Raw genomic sequence first — 25674 nt, 5'->3', positions numbered from 1 at the left:
ACATGGGTTTGTGAAAAATCGTTCTTGCCAAACTAATCTACTAGGGTTCTATGAAGAGGTTAGCAAAAACCTCGATAATGGAAATGCTGTAGATGTGATTTTCCTAGATTCCGCTAAAGCATTTGATACTGTCCCACACAAGAGATTGATTAATAAAATGGAGAACCTAGGATTGGGTGAAAATATCTGCAGATGGGTAGGGAATTGGCTATGTAATAGAGAACAAAGGGCATTATTCTGATCGGAGCGGCCAAACAGGCGTACGTTCGCCATTACCGCACGCTAGCCGTACGCGGCCGTTAGGGTTAAGTCCACCCACAAATCAGCCGCTTACGCACGGCCAGAAATACCGTAGAAGGGGAGTGGCGTACAAATGAGCGTACGGCAACGTAAGTGGACGGCCCAGCCCTTACACTCCGACAACTGGCGTACAACTGAGCGTACGGCGCCGTTTACGGACGTCTTTCGTCCGTCTTCCCAACGACTTCTTGCGGAGATCTGAGCGTACGCCAGCTTGCACGGACGGGTCCCTATTGTTTTCAATGGAAAACTCAGCTTTTGTCACCGCTCGTGAGAGTGAGCGTACGTCCGTGCACGCTGGCATACCCTTCACATATATGGACCTGCAAATCTTGCCTCTCAACTACTAATCTGACAATTGATTAATTAATCTATTTGTTATTCAATTATTGTTTTCTATTAACTCAATTGTCTACCTTAATAAAGACCTAATAAAACTACATTTGAACCCACATTACATGTATATTTGTTATGTTCTAATGTGGCATTTTAATCACTATCTATGTGTCCCCATATTGCTGTTACTTTTAAATCATGTTGGTGTTTCTGTATATGTACTAAATTATGTCCGTAATTACTTTGTCCAAAATGTGTAACATGTATACCTACCCTGATGTTATGTGTGATGTTTTAATCGAACAACATTAAACATTCATGCATTTTCACTATGTGTTATTTTACTCTAAAACACACACATTCACACATCAATCATTACCCCTCACCTCAAATTACAAGTATAACTTACAGTACACATCTGTATGTACCTACCCTTACAAGCCCTCTAACATATTTATTAGTAAAAACACAGGCAATTTCGAACTGTCATGAAACTTTTATTGTCTACAAAAATAATAAGGGGGGGGGGATAAAAAAAAAATTAAAGGCGGGCCTCCAGAAGGCCAAAAATGAGCTGGAGGTACAGGAGGGTGATCATGATCTCCCGCATGAGGACTGCCACCTCCTCCTGGTGCTGTTCAGTGTCTGTAATGAAGGGATAAAACAAAAAATTTATATATAACATACACAAATGTTTGTTGTATTTGTACATAATAAAAAGTTCAGAGTTATGTGTGAAGGCCACATACATTTAGAAACTACATTGAAGATGGGTCTGCTGTAAACACAGTACTAAAAAAAAATATGTTAACACACACATACTGTACATAGTAAATAACATTAATTCAATTACTCCTTCATCAATGAATGTATGCTGTATCCCAATTGGTACTTTGGTTTTGGGGGACTCTCCTCTAACCTCACAATTAGCCTGTGCTATTTAAGGGTTATGACATTGTTGTGGCTTAAGCACTCCTTAGTATTTTAAATTTAGGACATTGCTGTACAAATTATAGGCCTACAGCTATGTTTGTAAAGCATGCATCCGCATGGCCTCACACACTATTAACAAAACAATCTCTACATTTAAGCTGCACCAGTGGCAGATTAAGCCTTTGGGGGGGCCCGGGGTACTTTAGAGCGGGGGGCCCCCTTGCACTTGTCATTACTGGCCGCACACTGCATGGGCGAATATTATACTGTCAAAACACAGAGTAAAGGCAGAATAAACTTGGTCAATGGTTACCTGCAGGGGAGATATATATATATATATATATATATATATATATATATATATATATATATATATATATATATACATATATACACACACCACTTGAAAAGCATGTGTTTGTCACTCTGCCCCTTACTCTGGAGGAGACCTCACAGTCCTAGTGCTTCCTCTGATTAAAAACCCTCCTATGACTAAGCTGCTGCTGCTGTTCTCCATGGACCTGAGAAGCATGTAATGAGCTCCACCAATCAGAGCTCAGCACAAACTTCTCAGCCTCTGTCCTCTGGTGCAAAGTGTCATGGGACTTAGTCAACTCCCAGAAATGCACTGCACACTTGTGCAATCAGTGTGCCTTGGCTCCCGATGCTCAGCACCATAAATCATTGTCACATTGGCAGATAGGTGAAGCTGCAGCACTACCCCACCCATGCACAAAACATTTAGCTAAAAAAAACAAAACATAACTTAAACATTTTATTTAAAAAAAAAACATGACAACCACAGGGGGCCCCTAGCTAGAGGGGGGCCCAGGGGCACTGACCCCTTGTGTCTCCATTATAATCCGGCCCTGTGTTGCACATCATGCTGGGAACTGGAGTTACCCAACACCTGGAGCCACATAACTACCACACCACTAATGTCGGATATCTCATTGGATGTAAATGACCAACTAAACCGTATTGAACATACCAAATACTAACTCGAACTTTTCTAGATACATGTGAAATGTTTTTTTTTTTCTTCTTGCTTGAAGCCCAGGTGCCTGACCTGTTAAAGGGTCCACAAAGTGCAGATAGTGTGCTGCATGATCTGAGAGTGGGCCACTGTGGAAAACGTGCAACTGGAAGAAATTACAGAGGAAGCGGACAGATACAGGTGTGAGGACACCAGGAGTGTGACACAGCTGCAGGAACAGATAAGTATCAACTTTCTTATATTTTGATAAAAATTAACTTGTAGTGTGTAATTGCATTGTAATTTAACTCTCTACTGTATACTAGGGGGTTAGTCGCAGGGAGGTAGATAAAATGGGTGGGGCCCTGATTGAGAATCTCACTCAGTGCATGTTGTGCAAGATGTATGCGCACCTGGAGCAAGAGTCCCAGTGCGAATACATCTGCACGAGATGTGAGCGAACGTCCGCCCTGGAAGCCCAGGTCACTGATCTAGAGCGGACCGTTCAGCGACTGAGGGATATTTCCAATCTTGAGCAAAGCCTAAATAGAACGGTGGAGGAGTTGCAGATGGGGTCACTGGTAGAGGAGGAGGATCAGGTAGCCAGCTGGGTCACGGTTAGAAGGGGAAACAAGAGGGACAGGAGGGACAGGAACGACATCTCTGATCTATCACACCCGAACAAATTTGCCCGGTTGGACGAAGTTTCGGGGGAGGATAGAGACGAAATGACGGAGCTGGAGGAGACGGCTCCCTCTTGCAACCAGAGGAGCGGTCCCTCTAGCTCAAACGGGATGACAGTTAGTGAGGTACCAAGGCAGATAGTGGTGGTAGGGGATTCCATCATAAGGAGAACAGACAGGGCAATCTGCTATCGGGACCGCGATCGCCGCACGGTTTGTTGCCTCCCGGGTGCTCGGGTACGGCACATCGCGGACCGAGTCGACAGATTGTTGGGAGGGGCTGGGAGCAACCCGGCGGTCTTGGTGCACATCGGCACCAACGACAAAGTCAATGGTAGGTGGGATGTCCTCAAGAAAGAGTATAGGGAATTAGGTAAGAAATTAAAGGCGAGGACATCTAGGGTAATTTTCTCGGAAATATTACCAGTGCCACGTGCTAGCTCAGGGAGGCAGAGGGAGATCAGGGAGGTAAATGTGTGGCTTAAGGATTGGTGTAGGAAAGAGGGATTCGTGTTCATGGAACACTGGGCGGACTTCTCGGTCAGGCGCCATCTTTTTTGCCGTGATGGATTGCACCTGAACGAGGAGGGGGCTGCGGTGCTGGGGGGAAGGATGGTTAGAGGGTTGGAGGAGATTTTAAACTAGGCGACGGGGGGGTGGGGGCAGCAAGACATTATGGGACCATCAGGGAGAGAAGCCGGACTGGGATCAGGAATCATATGGGGGAAGGAGATGGGGGGGGGGACGGAGACATAGACAAAGTCCTGGGACATAACAAGGGTATAATCGGGGGTAACTCTCAGGGTGCATCAGGAATGTCATGTAATAAAATGTTATGTTGTAACAGTCACGTTACCCCATTACAGTTCTTAGGTACAGATGATCTTAGTATACGGGAAGGAGGGAATGACAGAGGAAGAATTCCCGGAACTATGGAGAGGGCAGGCAGTGTGCATGGTGGGGAGGCCTGTAGAGAGTCTATTGAAGGGGAGAGGGGAAAGAGGAAGCTAGTAAAGAATTCAAATGGGTCCTGGGGTGAAACTAATCACAATATTAGAGCCATATCTAAAAATAAACATAAATTAAAATGCTTACTGGCTAATGCAAGAAGCTTAGTGAGTAAAATCGGGGAACTTGAAACGGTGATCAGTAGGGATGACTACGACATCATTGGTATTACAGAAACATGGTGTAATGAGTCGCATGACTGGGCATTAAACATGGAGGGATATACACTCTACAGGAAAGACAGGGAAAATAGAAGGGGCGGGGGTGTGTGCCTATATGTAAATAATAACTTAACATCATGTGAGAAAAATATGAGCACAGACCTGGAAGACGACAACTCGGAGACAGTGTGGGCAGAGATAACCGACAATAATAAGAAACCAAAAAACAAATTTATAATAGGGGTATGCTATAGACCACCAAATATAAAAGAAAGGGAAGAGTCTCTTCTTTTAAACCAAATCAAACAAGCATCAAATCAGGGTCAGGTATTAATTATGGGGGATTTTAATTTACCCGACATTGATTGGGAAAACGAAACAGGTAAATCAGCAAGAAGCAATGGGTTCTTAAGCTTACTTAAAGACCAGTTTATTACACAAACGGTAGAAACTCCAACTCGTGATGAGGCGCTCTTGGACTTAGTATTAACAAATAACACAGACTTAGTTTCAAACACAAAAGTAATTGAACAATTAGGGAATAGTGATCACAATATGGTTTCACTGGAAATCAACTTCAGTAAATTACATCAAAAAGGATCTGCAAAAATACTAAACTTCAGAAAAGCGAACTTTGAATTATTCAGGGAAGCCCTAACAGGAATTGGGTGGGAAACGGTTATGGAGGGAAAAAATGCAGAGGAAATGTGGGATACTCTAAAAAAGGTGCTTGATTCACTAACTATTGAATACATTCCTAAAGTAACTAAAGGTAAATTCAACAAAAAAAAGCCACCATGGTTGGACAAAGAAGTAAGGTCAGCTATCAACAATAAAACCAGAGCCTTTAAATTCTATAAAAGTACCTTGAATGAGGAGGCGTTCGCAAAATACAAAGAATCAAACAAAACTTGTAAAGGGGTAATCAAAGCAGCTAAAATATTATATGAAGAGTGCATAGCCACTGAAAGCAAAACCAACCCAAAGAAGTTTTTTAAATACATAAATAGTAAACGTTTAATTAAGGAAAACATAGGCCCACTAACTGATACTAGTGGAAAAAGTGTTACTGAGGACAAGGGAAAAGCAAAACTGTTAAATGAGTTCTTCTCATCAGTATTTACTAAGGGAGAGCAGACTGTGGAACGAACATTTACCACAAACGGGACAAATAAGCTAGATCTCATTGTGGATTTCACGCCGAAGGAAATAATACTGAGGCTAAGCAAACTCAAAACAAATAAGTCACCAGGGCCAGATGGGATTCATCCGAGGGTATTAATGGAATTAAGGGATGAACTAGCTACCCCCCTACATTATATCTTTAGCAAGTCACTATCGTCAGGTATAGTACCAAAAGATTGGAGAATAGCAGAGGTAGTGCCAATATTCAAAAAAGGAAAAAAGGAAGATCCCGCTAATTACAGACCCGTTAGTTTAACATCAATTGTGGGTAAACTATTTGAAGGATTTTTAAGGGATGGTATCCAGGAATATTTAGATCATCACCGTCTACTCAGTACTAACCAACATGGGTTCGTGAAAAATCGTTCATGCCAAACTAATCTACTAGGGTTCTATGAAGAGGTTAGCAAAAACCTCGATAATGGAAATGCTGTAGATGTGATTTTCCTAGATTTCGCTAAAGCATTTGATACTGTCCCACACAAGAGATTGATTAATAAAATGGAGAACCTAGGATTGGGTGAAAATATCTGCAGATGGGTAGGGAATTGGCTATGTAATAGAGAACAAAGAGTGGTTGTGAATGGTGCCGTATCAGATATGATACCGGTACTAAGTGGAGTGCCCCAGGGTTCGGTTTTGGGGCCCATTTTGTTTAACATTTTTATTAACGATATTGGGATAGGGTTACTCAGCAATGTATCCATCTTTGCGGACGATACAAAACTTAGCAAAGTCATCAAATCACCAGAAGATGTCACCATGCTTCAAAATGATCTTGCAATTCTAGATGAGTGGGCAAAAAAATGGAAGATGAGGTTCAATGTAGATAAATGTAAGGTTATGCACCTTGGGAGACACAACCAGTGTGCAAGTTACAACCTTAGCGGAGAGGAACTGGGTAATTCCATACTTGAAAAGGATCTAGGAGTCCAAATAGACAGCAATCTAGGATGTAGTGCCCATTGTAATGTAGCTACAAAAAAGGCCAACAAAATTCTGGCATGTATTAAGAGGGGAATGGAAACTAGGGACTCAAGGGTAATTATGCCACTATATAAAGCATTGGTGAGACCTCACCTAGAGTACGGAGTACAGTTCTGGGCCCCACACTATAAAAAGGACATCATAGAATTAGAAAAAGTCCAAAGGCGTGCAACAAAGCTTATTAGGGGAATGGAGAATTTAAGCTACGGGGAGAGATTAAGCAATTTGGGACTATTTACATTAGAAAAGAGACGTTTAAGGGGGGACATGCTCAACATGTACAAGTATATCAAGGGCCAATATAAGGAACTGTCACACACCCTATTTTCTACTAGAAAGGAATCTAGGACGCGAGGGCATGAGTATAGATTAGAAGAAAAAAGATTTCATTCAGCTAGTAGAAAGAATTTCTTTACGGTCAGAACAGTCAAACTCTGGAACTCTCTTCCCAGAGAGGTGGTAACGGCTGGCTCATTAAATGCGTTCAAGGCAAAGTTGGACAAACATTTACTGGAGAAAAACATCCATGGGTACAAATAAGAAATATAATTTGTCTGTAAAATACCAGAACCTACCAAATCAGCAATGGATATCTATACCAGGTTGAACTAGATGGACGCAAGTCTTTTTTCAGCCTTACCTACTATGTAACTATGTAACTATGTATGTGATATATGTTTATGCCTCTCTTCCCACCCCCTTTGTGTTCCCTGATTGATGCTGCACTGTTACCACAAAAAATTCCAAGCATACGCAAGTATACCTGGCCAATAAAGATGATTCTGATTCTGATTCTGATGTACTGTTATGTCAATTATTCAAGGGGTGAGGCATGGCCACACTCAAAAAAACCACCAAGGGGAGCCTTGTTCCTGGAGAAGGACAGGACACACCTCGTGGTCGGCCTGCAGTGATATGTTGCAACTAATGTTGATGTTGGATACACATATGTGGTTGTTGTGATTGTTTATGTGTAGAAATGTGTAGGTCAACATTAGACACATTATTTACTTACGGCTACTTGAGCCATCCTGGTTGCCGCTGGTTGGCTGTGCAGTGGTTGGGGGGGTCAGGAGCAAGGGGGATGGTCCTGGAGTTTGGACCGAGGTAGTGGGTGTGAGTGGGGAGTGGAGAGGTTTGGGGGTGGGTGGTGGAGAGGTGTAGGGGGGTAGGAAATGGGGTGGGGAGGGGGGGTGGGGGTTGTGGAGGGGGTGGGGGTTGTGGAGGGGGTGGGGGTTGTGGAGGGGGTGGGGGTTGTGGAGGGGGAAGGGGATGGGGAAATTGTGTGGGTCCAAACTGCACCCAGTGTCTCCAGTGTTGGGGAGGGGGAGGGGGTGTGGGTTGGGGAGGGGGTTGTGGAGGGGGTGGGGGTTGTGGAGGGGGTGGGGGTTGTGGAGGGGGTGGGGGTTGTGGAGGGGGAAGGGGATGGGGAAATTGTGTGGGTCCAAACTGCACCCAGTGTCTCCTCTTCTTCCTCCTCCTCTTCTTCCTCCTCCTCTTCTTCCTCCTCCTCCTCTTCCTCCTCCTCTTTCTTCTCCTCCTCCTCCTCCTCTTCCTCCTCCTCTTCTTCCTCCTCCTCCTCTTCCTCCTCCTCTTTCTTCTCCTCCTCCTCCTCCTCTTCCTCCTCCTCTTCTTCCTCCTTCTCCTCTTCCTCCTCCTCTTCTTCCTCCTCCTCCTCTTCCTCCTCCTCCTCCTCTTCCTCCTCCTCTTTCTTCTCCTCCTCCTCCTCCTCTTCCTCCTCCTCTTCTTCCTCCTCCTCCTCTTCCTCCTCCTCTTTCTTCTCCTCCTCCTCCTCCTCTTCCTCCTCCTCTTCTTCCTCCTTCTCCTCTTCCTCCTCCTCTTCTTCCTCCTCCTCCTCTTCCTCCTCCAGGGCTGCCTGGTCCCGGGCTGCCTGGTCCCGGGCTGCCTGCTCCCGGGCTTCCATGCGTGCCCTTGCCCGTGCTGAAATGTTCATGTTGATGGCATAGAAATCGAAGATTGGGTTTCATAAAAAAGGGGGAAAGAAAAATTCACATTAGTCATGCTCATAACCTTCAAAATTATCATTGCTGTGATATTTCAGACATTTATCATGCAAACTATTTGATATCCTACACCCAAAAACTGATCAACTACTTAAACCCCCCCTATACACCCCCTATACACCCATATACACCCCCATATACACCCATATACACCCCCATATACACCCCCATATACACCCATATACACCCCCATATACACCCATATACACCCATATACACCCCCATATACACCCATATACACCCCCATATACACCCATATACACCCCCATATACACCCCCATATACACCCATATACCCCCCATATACACCCCCATATACACCCATATACACCCATATACACCCCCGTATACACCCCCATACTCAGGAACATATTTATAAAAAATACACAAAACATTGCTAAAAAACGCTGACATACTAGTAATCAAAACTTACATCGGGCAATATGGCGGCGAAGGCTGCTGAGGAACACTGGCTGCTGCCTGCGCAGGTCTGACCAGCGCCGCTCAACCTGCGCCAGGCTTCTGCGGACGCCGGTCGTCGAGAAGATCAGGCGGCGGGCAGCAGTATACGCCCGCCGCTTGTCCGCATTACTGACATATGGGCCCCTGGGCCCCAGGTGACGGTCCATAACTTCTACCAGGGCCAAAAGCTCTGAGGTGGAAAATGGCCTAGCTCGAGGACAAGTCATAGTGGCAATGGCGCAGTTATTAATTGCAGGTACATATATCACTTTTGGTGCTTGCTGATTGGTCGAAAAAATTGTTTGTTTGGTATTAACTTTATTAATCCCTCTTACATTGACAAACTGGATGCGAATAGAAACTTACGCGGACCGTTCCGATATACACACACACCACAACCAACAGCATGCATTCAATGAAGAGAGAAGTACTGTATTTACAGTGTGCGGAAAATAATACACGCAAGCCTCTACTTATAACTACGCTGCTTAAAGGGGGCACGATACACCGATATGCATGGAGAGGAGTACTGTATTTACAGTGTGCGGAAAATAATACACGCAAGCCTCTACTTATAACTACGCTGCTTAAAGGGCCACAATGCGACATGTTGCTGTATGACAATTTCCTACACATTACATATGTAAGGAAAGCATTGTAACGTGATGTTTTGAAATGTGACTCACAAGGCATACACGAACTCCAACAGATACCAGCTGACAACACTCATCATTGGAATGACAGGTGCACACATTTCACGATGTAGCCCACAATACTCCACAACCTGTGTATGTGCATATACAGGTGATTGATCAGGTGCGTTGAGACCTGCGTAATTTAAGCGGGAATTATCGGCGGGAAATATCGGCGTAAATTTGCATCTACATTGCGGGAAAAAATATACGCCCCCTTGTTCATGGCGGGAGATTAACATATAAATATTCAGTCAGATGCAGCCCACAATTGCTGCAAACATGTCTGACTCAGACGATTCTGCAGCTGAGGATGCTCTGCAGAGAGCTACAGCACAATCCCTGCTTGATGCACTGAACAAGAGGGAACAGGAGCGGAGAAGGAGGGCCCAAGAGAGGAGTAGCCTGCACGATCAAGCGGGCTCCTCAGTAACAGGCCCTGGTGAACCTCCACCAGCTCCACAAGGGCCAAGCAACCAGCCAGAACAAGAGGTTGCTTCTCTCCAAACAGGTGTGACCCAGCAGGTGCATGGTGAGAGAACTGGGGCCACCAGAAAACAGGCTGCAACATCTAGGGTGAGGACTGAGCAGGATACCACCACCAGAAAGAGAAACCCTGCATTTGTAGAGGCCGAAATGCGAATTCTAGTGCCCAGGGCACGCGAATGGATTGAATTGGCAACCAGGAAGCCGGGTGCCAGTGCAAGGAGAAACCTTTGGGACAAGATCACAGAGGAAGTGAACCAGGTGTCACCAGTGGTCAGAACTTGGGACGCGGTGAAGAAAAGGTTAGTGTGTTTGTCAGGGCAATTTTTCAGCAGTCTCCAGCAGGAACTGAGGCCCTTATTGTAGTTCACTCTTTCTGGCCAAATATTTCTTAGATGGACAAAACCATGTGCACTGCAGGTGAGGCAGGTGTTACTTGTGCAGAGATAATCAGATTTGGGTGGGGTTTTACACCTGCCTCACCTGCAGTGCACATGGTTTTGTCCATCAAAGAAATATTTGGGCAGAAAGAGTGAACTAGAATAAGGGCCTCAGTTCCTGCTGGAGACTGCTGAAAAATTGCCCTGGTCTTTGTCCCCCTGATAATGTCATATGTGTGTACATATGTTACATGTATGTTTTGAGACTAATAGAAAGGTGTGTTTGTAGATAGTGCTACACTTCAATGTCACATGTGAACACAACCATGTCTAATAACCCACATTGATATATGAAACATGCACCATTGGTGTGATGTGAGGTTATGGGCACAGTTCTGCTCATGTGAAGTATGTGATGGGTCAAGAGAAAGTGTGTTTTTGAAAGAGTTGTTGTAACATGTTCCATATGATGCTACTGAAACAAGAATGAGCAAACTGTGCACATGTAGCTGGTGAGAAACTACACATCCCAGTATGCCATTCCATAGTTAAATTACTCCATAATAACCACATTGTCAAGCTATGGTGGAATGTGTAGTTTCACACCAGGTGGAGGTGCCTAATTTGGCCATGGATGATGTCATTTCTGCATAGTGATGTATGTATGTGCATTTAGTGGCCTAATGAATGAGATGAGACACTGAAATGCCTCCTAATTGAGACATGAATGTGTGTGTGGGACACATATGGCAAAAAAACATAAGATCACCCACACTAGGAAATGTCACGTAGCTAGGGGTACCACATAGACCCTTTAATTCCGGACACATATTAATTACACAGGTTATGTGGCTGGCTGACTTCAAGACTCCACTTCACCTAATTTTAAACTGCCACAGAACCTGTGTAAGTAACATGTGTCCGGAATTAAAGGGACTAGGTGGTAACCCTACACGTAGCACAGTGGTGCACATATCTCATGGTGATATTTGTATTTTTAAACTTGTAGGTGGACTGACTTCAAAAGTGCACTGAAGAGGAAGATGACTGACCGGTACAACCACAGCATGTCCACCGGGAGAGGTCCTATGCCTGACCATTTGGAGTATACCCCCCTGGAGCTGGACTCCTGTGACGTGATCGATGTGGGGGAGATCAGGGGGATCTCCAATATGGACAGTGAGCTCCCGGCGGAGGTCTTTGCTGCTGCTTTTGATGGTAAGTCACAGTAATGCATTGTATTTAGAAAGATATTTTTTATTGCGTATGTGATGGTGACATTGTTTTCAATTCTTATCCTAGCAGAAGCAGAAAGCCAGGATGTACCGGCAGCATCTTCCTCTGCAGAGCCACAGGTGGAGCAAGTGGTCCAGCCTCCACCAAGACGTCGCCCCCAGCCCCAGCCACAGGAGACATGGAATGAGAGCCTGTTGGTGACGCTGGACAGGATCGAGCAGCAAGGGGTGGATGCTGCGATCCGTCAGCAGCAGGTGGCGGATTTTCTGGCGGAGTGGAAGGCCACAAACCAGCTGCAGGTTGAGGCCTTGAACCGCATTAATGAAACTCTGGCGGCTGGCATGCTAAGCATTGGCCAACACCTCAGCCGCCAGAATGAACTTCTTGCGGAGCAGCTGTCCACCGCCAGGTCCCTAAGGGACAATCCCCCATCTGCTGCCCCACCCCAAGCTGCTCCCCAACCTTCCACCTCGGCTGACCCTCCTGTGTCAACTAGGGGAAGACGCCGAAAGCCAGCTGAGCCAAAGGCCCCTGTCCCCAAGGCCCCATCTAAAAGGGGCAAAAAAGGGCCCAAATGAGACCTGGTTCACTTCCTCTGTGGTTGGAGGCCAAAGGTTTAAATTGCACTGGACATCCGCTTCCTGAGTTGCCCATCGATCCATTTGCGTGCCATGGGCATGAAAGTTCGTATTTTGACCTCTACAAATGCAGGATATTTTTTTTTGGTGGTGTGTATCTTGCTTAGTATTCACCCTGGTTGTTGCAGTACGTATTCTGGTGTCCCCATTTCTTTCACCATTGCATTTGCAGGGTAACACATGTTTGGAGATATGCAACCTCTTGTTCTGGCTGTTTTATTATTTGTGTGTCTATTTTATTTGTTTATTTGATTTCTCACATTAAAGTGTCAAGCTGTGATGCTGAACAGCAAATAAATTTATTTTACAAATTAAATCTAAATTCTGGTATGTGTAATTTCTTGTGTGAAACAAATACTAGATTTATGTGTACTTACTGACCAGGGTATTTTTGAACATTTGTTGAAGTGTGGTCGAAGTTTCCCATGTGTAACCCTCTCCATGGCCATTCCCATGTTCCTATCCAACTTTTCCCTGCTAATTAGTTTGTGTCAGCACATGTGCAGAGCAACTTAATAGGTGAGAAAGCAGTTTGTGTGCAGGTGAGGTAGCTCCTACAGTAGTAGGTAAAAGCAGGTCCAGAACAATGCTTTCCTCATGGAGTGGGTGAGGCAGACAAACAAGGGTGAAAAGGTACATTTGTGTAGGAATGCATATGTGTCCTCCCTAAAAAAAGATGTGTGAATGGGCCAAACATGATAAATTAGCTTGTGAACAAACATGCATAACTGTTTAAATATATATGATTTGACAGTGTCATAAGCAGATGTAGGAATCCTTTGTTAGAGAGATGAGAGTGCAATAATGTGATTGGTGGCATCTTACATCCAGAGTGTAGTCAAATCCAAATCATAGCAGATGAGATAGTGGTACAGGTCATTATTTTGGGTACTATACAAAGATTGTGTGGAAAATAGTGGTCATGGGCTTCAAACATTGCTGAAACATCCTTTGTAGGTGTTAGATGTGGTTTATGTTATTGTCTCCTAAATACAAAACCTATGTTAGTATTAGAGTGAACACGTTGACACATGTCGACTTGTGTAGATTGAGTGTGCTACTGCGTAAAGTCGATGAAAGCAGGTAGTGAATGTGTCTGTTTAGCAAATACCTACCTTAGCGTATAAAAAGATTCTTACCTTAAATTAAACAAACCTTTAATTGTGGAGAAGTATAGAAACATAAGCTTCCAATGTGTTTGCGTGCTGTGTGTGTGGCTTGCAGGTAGTGAAATCATGGTTTGGACTTAATAGACTGCAGCATTGCTTATTACATTCAGGTGTATGTGTTTGAGTAGTAATCAGCGTTAATTAGCCAACTCAGGCGCACGCTGGCATGCGGTATCTGTAGGGGTGGTTTGAGCTGGCGGTTGGCGGCCGCCTGTTTGGTGTCCGAAATGAACGGTGCCTTAGTCGATCGTGCGGTAGTAGCACCGCTCATTTCTGGTGCACACCCCCGTGTACGCCCATATTTACGCCCATTTTCCCTCATTATTTCGGCCGCTCCCATCAACACGCCCCTATGCCACCCCATTACCCGTACACTCGCGTACAGGTTTTTTCGCACGTTGAGACACCGGCCGTAAGCGTTGTGGAGTGTTCGCGCCGGCGCATTAGCGTATCTGCACATGCGCAGATCATGAAAAACCCCGGGACGTACGCGTACGGCCCGGCCGCTCCAACCAGAATAAGGCCCAAGAGTGGTTGTGAATGGTGCCGTATCAGATACGATACCGGTACTAAGTGGAGTGCCCCAGGGTTCGGTTTTGGGGCCCATTTTGTTTTACATTTTTATTAACGATATTGGGATAGGGTTACTTAGCAATGTATCCATCTTTGCGGACGATACAAAACTTAGCAAAGTCATCAAATCATCAGAAGACATCACCATGCTTCAAAATGATCTTGCAATTCTAGATGAGTGGGCAAAACAAAATGGAAGATGAGGTTCAATGTAGATAAATGTAAGGTTATGCACCTTGGGAGACACAACCAGTGTGCAAGTTACAACCTTAGCGGAGAGGAACTGGGTATTTCCATACTTGAAAAGGATCTAGGAGTCCAAATAGACAGCAAACTGGGATGTAGTGCCCATTGTAATGTAGCTACAAAAAAGGCCAACAAAATTCTGGCATGTATTAAGAGGGGAATGGAAACTAGGGACTCAAGGGTAATTATGCCACTGTATAAAGCATTGGTGAGACCTCACCTCGAGTACGGAGTGCAGTTCTGGGCCCCACACTATAAAAAGGATATCATAGAATTAGAAAAAGTCCAAAGGCGAGCAACAAAGCTTATTAGGGGAATGGAGAATTTAAGCTACGGGGAGAGATTAAGCAATTTGGGACTATTTACATTGGAAAAGAGACGTTTAAGGGGGGACATGCTCAACATGTACAAGTATATCAAGGGCCAATATAAGGAACTGTCACACACCCTCTTTTCTACTAGAAAGGAATCTAGGACACGAGGGCATGAGTATAGATTAGAAGAAAAAATATTTCATTCAGCTAGTAGAAAGAATTTCTTTACGGTCAGAACAGTCAAACTCTGGAACTCTCTTCCCAGAGAGGTGGTAACGGCTGGCTCATTAAATGCGTTCAAGGCAAAGTTGGACAAACATTTACTGGAGAAAAACATCCATGGGTACAAATTAGAAATATAATCTGTCTGTAAAATATCAGAACCTACCAAATCAGCAATCGATATACCAGGTTGAACTAGATGGATGCAAGTCTTTTTTCAGCCTTACCTACTATGTAACTATGTAACTATGTGTCATTATTTGCGAAAAGACACCTAACGGGAATTGCTTATTAAGTCCCCGTGGGGCAATGGAATCCAATTGATGGATCCACCACGTTTCTTTACATAACAGTGATCAAGCCCGATCACCACCCCTCTTAGAAGGTGGGACAAAATCAATGGCACGGTACCTTAAGCTAGATAATGGGTGTTTTTTGTCAGCAAAATGCCTAGCCACGGGTTGGTCACTCCTGCCCGTTTCAATGGCACTGCGTATGGAGCATCTGTGCATTGACATTCTTTCTTAGAGCTTTCTCTCAGTTTTGCCGATATAGCATAAACTGCATGGGCAAACTATAAGATATACAATGAAGGAGGCAACATTAAACCTAGTGACAATGGGTAAGACATTTTCTTGTTTTTCTTAAGGTGCTTTCCTCTGGAATAATGAATTCCTGTCTAACCTGAGAGCCCTATCTTTACAGGCCAATAGCTCACGGCGATTGTAACCACGTTGACACAACTTAGCTATAAACTCATTGAGTTGTTTTTCACAGATGACATCATTACTATTAATACACCTATACCTTATAATTTGCGAATAAGGCAGACTTCTTATTAGTTTAGCAGGATGGCAACTTTGCACTAGCAAAATAGTGTTGCGGTCGTTTTTTTTTTATATAGACACTGGTGACCAGTGTGTCGTCAAGTCGACAGATGTCGACATCCAAAAAGTGAGCGGTAGAAGAACTAATATCAAAAGTAAATTTAACAGGGGTGTCAGAAGTATTGTGGTTATCTAAGATTGATTGGAGGCTCAATGGATCACCACACCACAATACAAACAGATCGTCAATAAATCTCTTAAATAATCTGCAATTGTCAATAAAAATAGGATTAGAGAAAAAAACATCAAATTCCACAGAAAACATAAAAATGTTTGCATATGATGGGGCGACCGATGAGCCCATAAAATAACCCTGCAACTGTAAATAATAATCATTGTTATATAGGAAAAAGTTGTTATGTAACAAAAAATCTATGGATAACACAATAAATTCAATATTTTGGGTAGAAAATGCGCTCTGTGATTCAAGAAATTTTGTTAAAGCAGCCAGACCCATAGAATGAGGGATGATAGTATATAAGTTATACAAAGGACAAGAAGAGGAAAAAGTATGTCGCAGTGTGGTGCACTTTTTATTGACTCTCACGAATAAAAGTTAACATTTATTGATATTGTTTAAAACTAGCGAAATATAAAAACACACAAGACAGAACATGAATTTGGTGTGTTTAAAAAACGGCGGCTCGCTAACTCAACACAATCTAAAGACTGTATACGAATACACTGTTAACAGGAAATTCCCGTCGACACTTATTATATTAAATCAATCGGATTAATATCCTATATATTGGTGTCCGAATCGGGTTTCACTTCCAGTGTAGGGGTGCACAATAGCTGTATGGACTATCCTGACATGTGGTAGGTTTAGTATAACCTGTTATCAAGATTGGTCAGGTAGATCATAGTCATTGTACCTCTCACTGCATCATAATCTGATATTTATGGTGAGTGTAGTGTCAATGCCTATGTCGACAATTCTGTGTAGATGTTACTTTTACACGTGAAAAAATCTTGTGAAGTAGGGACAACTCGGGTAGCCTATATCCAATAGTTCAGCCTGATTGTCTTATCGCCAGATAAAAATAATCGCACTAAATTGTGCTACAACAGTAAAGTTCCACTACAATTTTTGAATATGATCATAAATAATTGAGGATGCACTACAATCACAGATGATTGAATATGCACTAGAATAGACAGTGCAGTCGATCAGCCTGATTATCTTATCACCAGGCGTAATAATCGCACTATATTGTGCTACAGCGGTGTGATATTACAGAAATATGAGTGCAATCACAAACAATTGGAAATGCACTGAAATGAACAGTGCTAGTAGTGGGTTGTATTTTGTAGCGAAATCCTACACAAAAATGTTTATTTCACCATTAGATTTTTGATACAGATACTTGGAAATGCACTGAAATAGACAGTGCTAATAGTGGGTTATTTTTTGAAGCAATAACATGCACAACAATGTTTTATTTCACCATTAGGTACTTGATACAATGTATAGGTTCAATAATGAGCCTGGAAAGCCACAAACTGGATATTTGTTGAAAAAGGTCAACCTGTGTGTCGACCCTTGTGTCAACACTGATGTGCGGGGTTTTGACTCAACAATTCTGTGAGTATAAGGCATAAGACCTTATACTTTAGACTTATACTACTTTACTAGTCATTGCATATGGCTGTTGCCGGATAGGCTGTGGCCAGAGTTTATCTGTGGGCCTAGATTGAAGTGGGCAGTTATTAAAGTGGGAAAACTGATTCATAACTACAGCGTTATACCAGATTCATCTGACTCATCATCTCTTGTCTCCAACAGGTAAAACACTGAACATCTCCTCTGTACTGCAGAGCATTACATCTATTGTGTTGGATTGATTTGTATATCTAGGTAAAACACTGAACATCTCCTCTGTACTGCAGAGCATTACATCTATTGTGTGGGATTAATTTGTATATCTAGGTAAAACACTGATCATCTCCTCTGTACTGCAGAGCATTACATCTATTGTGTGGGATTGATTTGTATATCTAGGTAAAACACTGAACATCTCCTCTGTACTGCTGAGCATTACATCTATTGTGTGGGATTGATTTGTATATCTAGGTAAAACACTGAACATCTCCTCTGTGTAATTTACAACAGTACCTAGCCTGTGTGTAGGGAGGAATTTATTTTTTATTCTAAGTGATATATAGTACAGGGTTGCCGACCCTCCCGGAATTTGCGGGAGTCTCCCGAAAATCGGGTCCTTCCTCCCGGCCCCCGGAAGGGTGGGCAACCCTCCCGGAATCAGGGGGACCCCCACTGAGCCCCCCGATCGCGGCATTTATATGCCGCAATCTGCGGGTCTCAGGGGAGGGGGCGGAGCTAAAACAGCACAATCGTGACGTTTTAGCCCCGCCCCCTCCATGGATAACAGTTATTTAGGCTATTTGTCGTAATGGGGCGGGGCTTAATGACGTCACAGTTAAGCCCCGCCCCCAAAACGCGTAGTGCAAGATTCCTCTCCGGGCTTCTCCCGGAGAGGATTTTTTTAAAGTCGGCAACCCTGATATAGTATCCTGGAATGCTAGTTTTGTTTTTCTAAGCCACTTTTATTGCTATGTGTTGTGGGGGGTGGGGACTGAGTGAGTGGATTCCAATTATTGGGAATTGGGAACTCATGCATTGTTAGAGTACTGTAGTAGTCATTGCATACGGCTGTGGCCGGATAGGCTGTGGCCAGAGTTTATCTGTGGGCCTAGATTAAAGTGGGCCGTTATTAAAGTGGGAAAACTGATTCATAACTACAGCATTATACCAATGTTACACCGAAATGAAACTGAAGGACAAAACAACAACTGAGAAAACCAAAGTCTGCTTTGAGTGAGTTAAATTCATTCACAAAACATACTACTCCTGGCTGCTTAATCTGGCAATTCAACCATAATATCATCATTTTACATCTGCAAACAACTTTTACTATCACTGTTAAAGCTTGTACTTGCACTGTCTGTTTTGAAAATGACCAGCTGTACCTCTAATGACCTCACCTCTCCTGCTCTTCCATTGATAGTAGGTGTCCCCCAACATTTTATTCTTGGCCCTCTTCTTCTCTTTCTCTATACGTCCTCTCTGGGTGAGCTTATGTGCTCACTCGACTTCCACTATCACATCTATGCTGATAACACTGAAATCTACCTCCCCTTTCCTGATCTCTCTCCCTCTATCCTCACTCATATCTCCAACTGTCTCTCTGCTGTCTTCTCTTGGATGACCCAGCGCTTTTTTAGACTTAAAATATCAAAGACTAAGCTGACCCCTTCCCACCCTCCTGCATAAAACCTGACCATCTCTCATCCTAACCTACTGTTTATGCCCACTTCTTTCCCTTCTGTGTCACCCCTGTCTGTCTAACCCTCCCCTTTAGAATGTAAGCGCTCACGAGCAGGGCCCTCTCTCCTCATGTGCCTTTCTTAGAATATATAAACCACTGCCACCCTGATGATTGCTTCAGTGTCCTGTCCCCTGATGCAACTATCCATATTAACCATGTACTTGTCCTAAACTGTCTTGTACTGCAATTTGTTATGTGTTTTTGATTATATCACAGAGCGACTTTTCTACCCAAAAGATTGAATTTATTGTGTTATCCATGGATTTTTTGTTACATAACTTTTTCCTATATAACAATGATTATTATTTACAGTTGCAGGGTTGTTCTATGGGCTCATCGGACACCCCGTCATATGCAAACATTGTTATGTTTTCTGTGGAATTTGATGTTTTTTTTCCTCTAATCCTATTTTTATTGACAATTGCAGATTATTTAAGAGATTTATTGACGATCTGTTTATATTGTGGTGTGGTGATCCATTGAGCCTCCAATCAATCTTAGATAACCACAATACTTCTGACACCCCTGTTAAATTTACTTTTGATATTAGTTCTTCTACCACTCACTTTTTGGACGTCGACATCTGTCGACTTGACGACACACTGGTCACCAGTGTCTATATAAAAAAAAAACGACCGTAACACTATTTTGCAAGCGCAAAGTTGCCATCCTGCTAAACTAATAAGAAGTCTGCCTTATTCGCAAATTATAAGGTATAGGTGTATTAATAGTAATGATGTCATCTGTGAAAAACAACTCAATGAGTTTATAGCTAAGTTGTGTCAACGTGGTTACAATCGCCGTGAGCTATTGGCCTGTAAAGATAGGGCTCTCAGGTTAGACAGGAATTCATTATTCCAGAGGAAAGCACCTTAAGAAAAACAAGAAAATGTCTTACCCATTGTCACTAGGTTTAATGTTGCCTCCAATGCCATTATCTCCTCGGTCAGAAATAATTGGCCGGTCTTGGAGAGTGATAACAGTCTACCTTTTACACAACATCGTGTCATGCCTTGTTTCACTAAAGGGCAAAATTTAAAACAGCTATTGGTAAAAACTGACATTAAATTCCAACCTAGTACTTCCGATTAAATGTGGTTGGGTACTCCCTGTTTGGGAATTTTTTGTTGTACTTGTGTTACTTGCCAGTTTTTGGTTACTGGTAGTACCTTTAACCATCCTCATACCGGTAAAGTATATAACATCAAATATCATTTCACCTGTAATTCGTCCTTCATTGTATATCTTATAGTTTGCCCATGCAGTTTATGCTATGTCGGCAAAACTGAGAGAAAGCTCAAAGAAAGAATGTCAATGCACAGATGCTCCATTCGCAGTGCCATTGAAACGGGCAGGAGTGACCAACCCGTGGCTAGGCATTTTGCTGACAAAAAACACCCATTATCTAGCTTAAGGTAATGTGCCATTGATTGTGTCCCACCTTCTAAGAGGGGTGGTGATCGGGCTCGATCACTGTTATGTAAAGAAACGTGGTGGATCCATCAATTGGATTCCATTGCCCCACGGGGACTTAGTGAGCAATTCCCGTTAGGTGACTTTCGCAAATAATGACACGTATTACTTTATATTGGTACTGCGCTACTACTGTTTTTCCTGTGGTTGTTCTTCTTGTTGCTGTCGCTACGCTACTTTCTAATGTTTTTAATGTTTATGTGTTACCTTGGTGATTGTAATGACTGACGTGTCCTTCTGTGATGACGTCAGCCGTTACCTGGACGGGGGCGGGTGTGCGTCCCGGTAGCCTGGTCCAGATCTGCACGTGGGATGCCACTATATTAAGGTTGGTGTTTGTAACTTTTTTATCCTGATGACAAGATAATACATTTTGAAATGTTGACTTAGATTGGTGTCTACGAGAATCTTTGCAAGAGCCGTGAGTGCCGCACCTCCATCCCCTATATTTGCTAATTGCTTTGCTGGCACGGGCCTGGATATGTGTTCCTTGGGAGTGCCGGACCCCTGGTGTGTGAATATATATATATATATATATATATAGGTACTTATGTAATATCTGGGCTCCCGTTTTTCTTATGAGACCGCGTCCCCTCGCGGGGCTCGCTGCGCTCGCCACGCTTCGGGCACGGTGGCTCGCTGCGCTCGCCACACTATATAAAATCAACTCCATGTGTAGTTGGATAGTAGGGGTATGAAAAAATGGGGTGCATTTAACATGGGAGCCCAGATAATACATAAGTACCTATATATATATATATATATATACAGTCCACAATGACCGGCACTCCCTATGCATCCATCCAATGATATCTTACCCAGTGCCTTCCTGTTAGGATCTCGTCCTTAGATACGGGTTTGTAGGCAAGAAGGTGGCACTCCAGGATTTCAATAGGTGAAAAAAAGCAATTTATTTGCAGTACAAGTCCTCCGACATGTTTCGGGCACAATCCGCCCGTCCTCAGGGATCAAAGTACATACATTCAGTGACCATTTAAATACATAAAGAAAACCCACCCCCAACAATAATTAGTGAAATATCATACTCACCCGTGTTCACCGGAGTCTGGCTTCCCGCCTGGCCCCACACGCTTCCCAGCACCGTGGGTGACGCTAGGCTCAGCGCCTCCACGTCGTCGGCGCCTTGCCCTGACGTCATCCCGCTTCTCGGCTGTCTGCGTGTCAGATGCCGGCAACCAAGCCTCGCTCTGGTTCCCACAGGTTACTATGGAGAAAAGTAAACATAACACAACTTTATATATAGAGTGCAATGTGCATAAAAAAACACTGATGCAGTACACAGTACTCATCGGCTCATTAAGACAGTATCAAATTACTGAGTAGTGCAAAACATATGTTACAAAAAACCAAGATAAATAAATAAAGCTGTGCCGTTGTGAAAAAATTAATACATAATATAAACATTAAAAAAATGCATTTAAACCACTTCTTCTAGTGTTAATAAACTAGCAGTTACTATGACAATTGGTTTACAGATTTTAATGCTAGGCTAGTGCTGATTATAAATTATGTATAGGTGTCCATTATATTCTCAGAATGGTTCGCCTACAAAAAATGATGCAATCCCATTTGTTCATTTAAGCCTCTGGGTGAGATGGTGTCAAGATGGAAAATCCATCTTGCTTCTGCCTGCAAAAGCATCCTACTTCTATTACCACCCCTTTTAGGAATGGGGATGTGGTCTATGATTTTGGACCGTATGCTGGCTATGTTGTGTCCTTTAGTTACACAGTGTCGAGCCACTGGCTGATCACTGTCTCCTGAAGTCAGTGCGTGACGGATGACCGAACGGTGGTTGGCCATCCGTTCTTTAAACTGGCATTCTGTCTTGCCCACGTAAAAAAGTCCACATGGGCAAGACAGAACATAAACCACATAACGGGTGGTACATGTCACTGGGTATTTAATTTTGATCTTACGCCCGTGTGTGGGTGAGCTATGGTGTTACCCACCAACATGGAGCTACAAGTGGTGCATCCGACGCACCTGTAGCACCCAGCTGGTCTACTTAAAAAATGTTGGGGCGCTACCTTCTTGTTCAATTCTGTAACATCCGTTTTAACAATAAGGTCTGCCAAATTGCGCCCCCTCTTGTATGCTGGTATGATTTTTTTGTTTTTTAGGCCTACAAGATCTTTATCAGTAGAGATGATGGGCCACAATTTTTTGACCTGTTTAGTCATCTCTTGGCTTCCATTAGCATATTGAGTAAAACAAGGGATCCTGTCTGTGACATTTTTGTTTTTACTAGTGGGTTTAAGGACATCTTCCCTACTGGTGGACATTACTTTATTGCGGATTTTACTCAGGTCACTCTGTTTGTAGCCACGCTGTACAAATTTCGATTGCATGTTAATTAAATCGATGTTTGCTTTTTCCTCGCTGCTGGTGATCCTCCTCACCCTCAGCATCTGCGAATAGGGTAACCCCTGTCGCAGTGCCGTAGGGTGGCAGCTGTCATAATGAAGCACTGTATTTCTATCAGTGCTTTTAACAAAGATAGATGTATTGACCTTATTTTGGTGTAGGCTAATGGTGACATCCAAAAAATTTCCTGCCTGCTAATCAAATATGTAAATTTTACAGGACTATTTGAGCTGTTATGTGTGTCAAAGATGTTTTTCAATTCAATCTCACTGCCCGTCCAAAATATCAACAAATCATCGATAAATCGTAAATACAGCAATACTTTGTTGGCCTGTGGCCCCTGGTAGAAGAGATCATTATCCACGGTATTCATATAGGCGTTCGCATACGACGGGGCCACATTCGACCCCATGGCCACGCCCAGTCGTTGGCGAAACACCTTTCCATCAAAGTAAAAATAGTTTCTTGTTAATACCAGGGACAACATTTCTAAAAATAATTTCACAGGTGGACCTTTATACGCTATATTAGACTCAATGAGGCTGCCAACTGCCCGCATGCCCTCCTCATGCGGGATGCATGTGTACAGCCCCACCACATCTGCCGAACACATGATGACATCAGGAAGCAGAGTACCCAATGCCTTGAGTGAGTCCAAAAGTGCGTTGGTGTCCTTTAAGTAGGAATTAGTGCCCTGTATGCAGGGGTTCAATAAGGCATCCAAGTATGTTGACACAGGCTGATAGAGAGATCCCCGTGCAGACACTATGGGTCTGCCAGGGGGTCTCTCCAAGCTCTTATGCACCTTAGGTAAGGTGTAAAATAAAGGTGTAAGGGGGTATTCTGTGCGCAAAGCTGCACCCAACTCACCCAACATGTCTCCATCCAGTACCGCTCTTGACAACAGATTGTCCAATTCAGTTTTATACATTTTGGTAGGGTCCGTGGATAAAGTCTCGTAAGTTGAAGCATCCATCAGCTGGCGGTTACATTCCTCCACATAATCCAAAAGTTCCAATACAACCACTGCTCCCCCTTCGTCCGCCTTGCGGATGATGATATCTGTGCATTTCTGTAGTCTGGTAAGGGCATCTCTTTCTGGTTGAGTTAGATTCTGATGTTTCCTCGAATCGGCGTTCTGTGTATTGCCCGCTGACTCCATCATACGCGTGAATGCTTTTATTGAGGGGTTTGTTGTCTGGGGGTCGAAGGTAGATTTTGTTTGTAATTTTTTGACTTGTGCTGGAATGTCCGTCTCTGTGATGGGGGTTGTTATTTTATTGCCAAAGAATTCTCTCAGACGGAGGGAGCGGCCAAATCTGAAGCAGTCTACTTTCCACTGGAATTTATTTGGAGAATGACTCGGAACAAATGAAAGTCCCTTAGAGAGAACGGAGATTTCAGTGGGGTCCAGAGGGGTTTTGGATAAGTTAAAAACAAGGTCTTTTATGACCGGCTGTTTTTGCGGCCTGCTTTGCCTTTTGTTTTGTTTGCCGCGCCGCGTACACCTCCTCTTCCTCTGCCCACTGGAGGTTTCAGGCCAGTTCTTGTCTCTATCCCTAAAGGGAGAGCCGTATCAGCTGATGTATGCGCCTGACCTTCTGCTTCACTTGCAGAGGTGCTTGTGCCCTCATAGTCGGTGAAGCGCTGTCTGGGCCTGCGTTGCCGGTTAGGGGCATTAACCCTCCTCTGTGGGGCCGATGTACTAAGCCACTGGTACACTTGGTTTTGTTCATAATCCAATTGGACCTTCCTTTTCTTCTCTCTTTTGAATTTTAACAGTTCTCTGTGGTATGTGTCGATCTGCTTCTTCAACTTGGTGCTCCAGTCCGTCTGTGTGTCATCACTTAATGTCGGTAAATTGATGTCTTCGAATGCACGGATTTTCTCACGTGTTAGTGCTAACTCTTTGGAAGACTCATCCACTACCAAAAGGACCAGGTCCATAGAGCATTTGTTTAAAATGCTTACCCAGCGTTTGCAGAAAGCTGTGTTATGTCTCCCGATGGTCGGGGCATTGTGTACCCGGAACCCCTGGGGTATCTGCTTCTCCTTGTAGTAGTCTGCTAATGTTGAGGCATGCAGCATGAAATCAATCTCTCTCTTCTTTAGGAGATACCAGTCCCTATACAGGTCTGTATTTTCGACTGCCAGGTCCTGTGTCTGTGACGACACAGCTTTCAGGATTGTGTCCACCTCGACATCTGAATAGCTGAAGAAGTCACCTGTGTCGACTTGTGAAAAACTTACTCCTGGTATCGATTGTTCCATGGTGCAGGATATCACAGCCCAGTTGCTACAATGGTATCAGCAGCCTCTAATATGGTGGTGGTTATATGCAGATGGGTGAATTCCCTCAATGAGGATAAAGAGGAGGTAGTAGGGTGCCTTGTCCGGTAAAGCACTGGATCGCCACTCCCAGCTATCACCAATGTACAGTCCACAATGACCGGCACTCCCTATGCATCCATCCAATGATATCTTACCTGGTGCCTTCCTGTTAGGAACTAGTCCTTAGATACGGGTTTGTAGGCAAGAAGGTGGCACTCCAGGATTTCAATAGGTGAAA

At 43.7% G+C, this 25674-nt stretch overlaps 1 long non-coding RNA gene across 1 annotated transcript in view; it reads right to left on the bottom strand.

Annotated features, from left to right (window-relative positions):
- Window positions 1–1160: 1160 nt before the first annotated feature.
- The window catches only part of LOC146027024 (uncharacterized), a 43757-nt gene continuing 19243 nt past the window's right edge, over window positions 1161–25674 (bottom strand). The window contains exon 3 of the long non-coding RNA XR_014454632.1: window positions 1161–1281. This is a non-coding gene — a long non-coding RNA (uncharacterized LOC146027024). The remainder of the gene's footprint in view (window positions 1282–25674) is intronic.

The sequence above is a fragment of the Crinia signifera genome, chromosome 8 (genome assembly GCF_055691185.1).
Source record: "Crinia signifera chromosome 8, ASM5569118v1, whole genome shotgun sequence".
Lineage (NCBI taxonomy): Eukaryota > Metazoa > Chordata > Amphibia > Anura > Myobatrachidae > Crinia > Crinia signifera.
The sequence above is the reverse complement of the archived record's forward strand: the minus strand, read 5'-3'. Positions and strand labels throughout refer to the sequence as shown.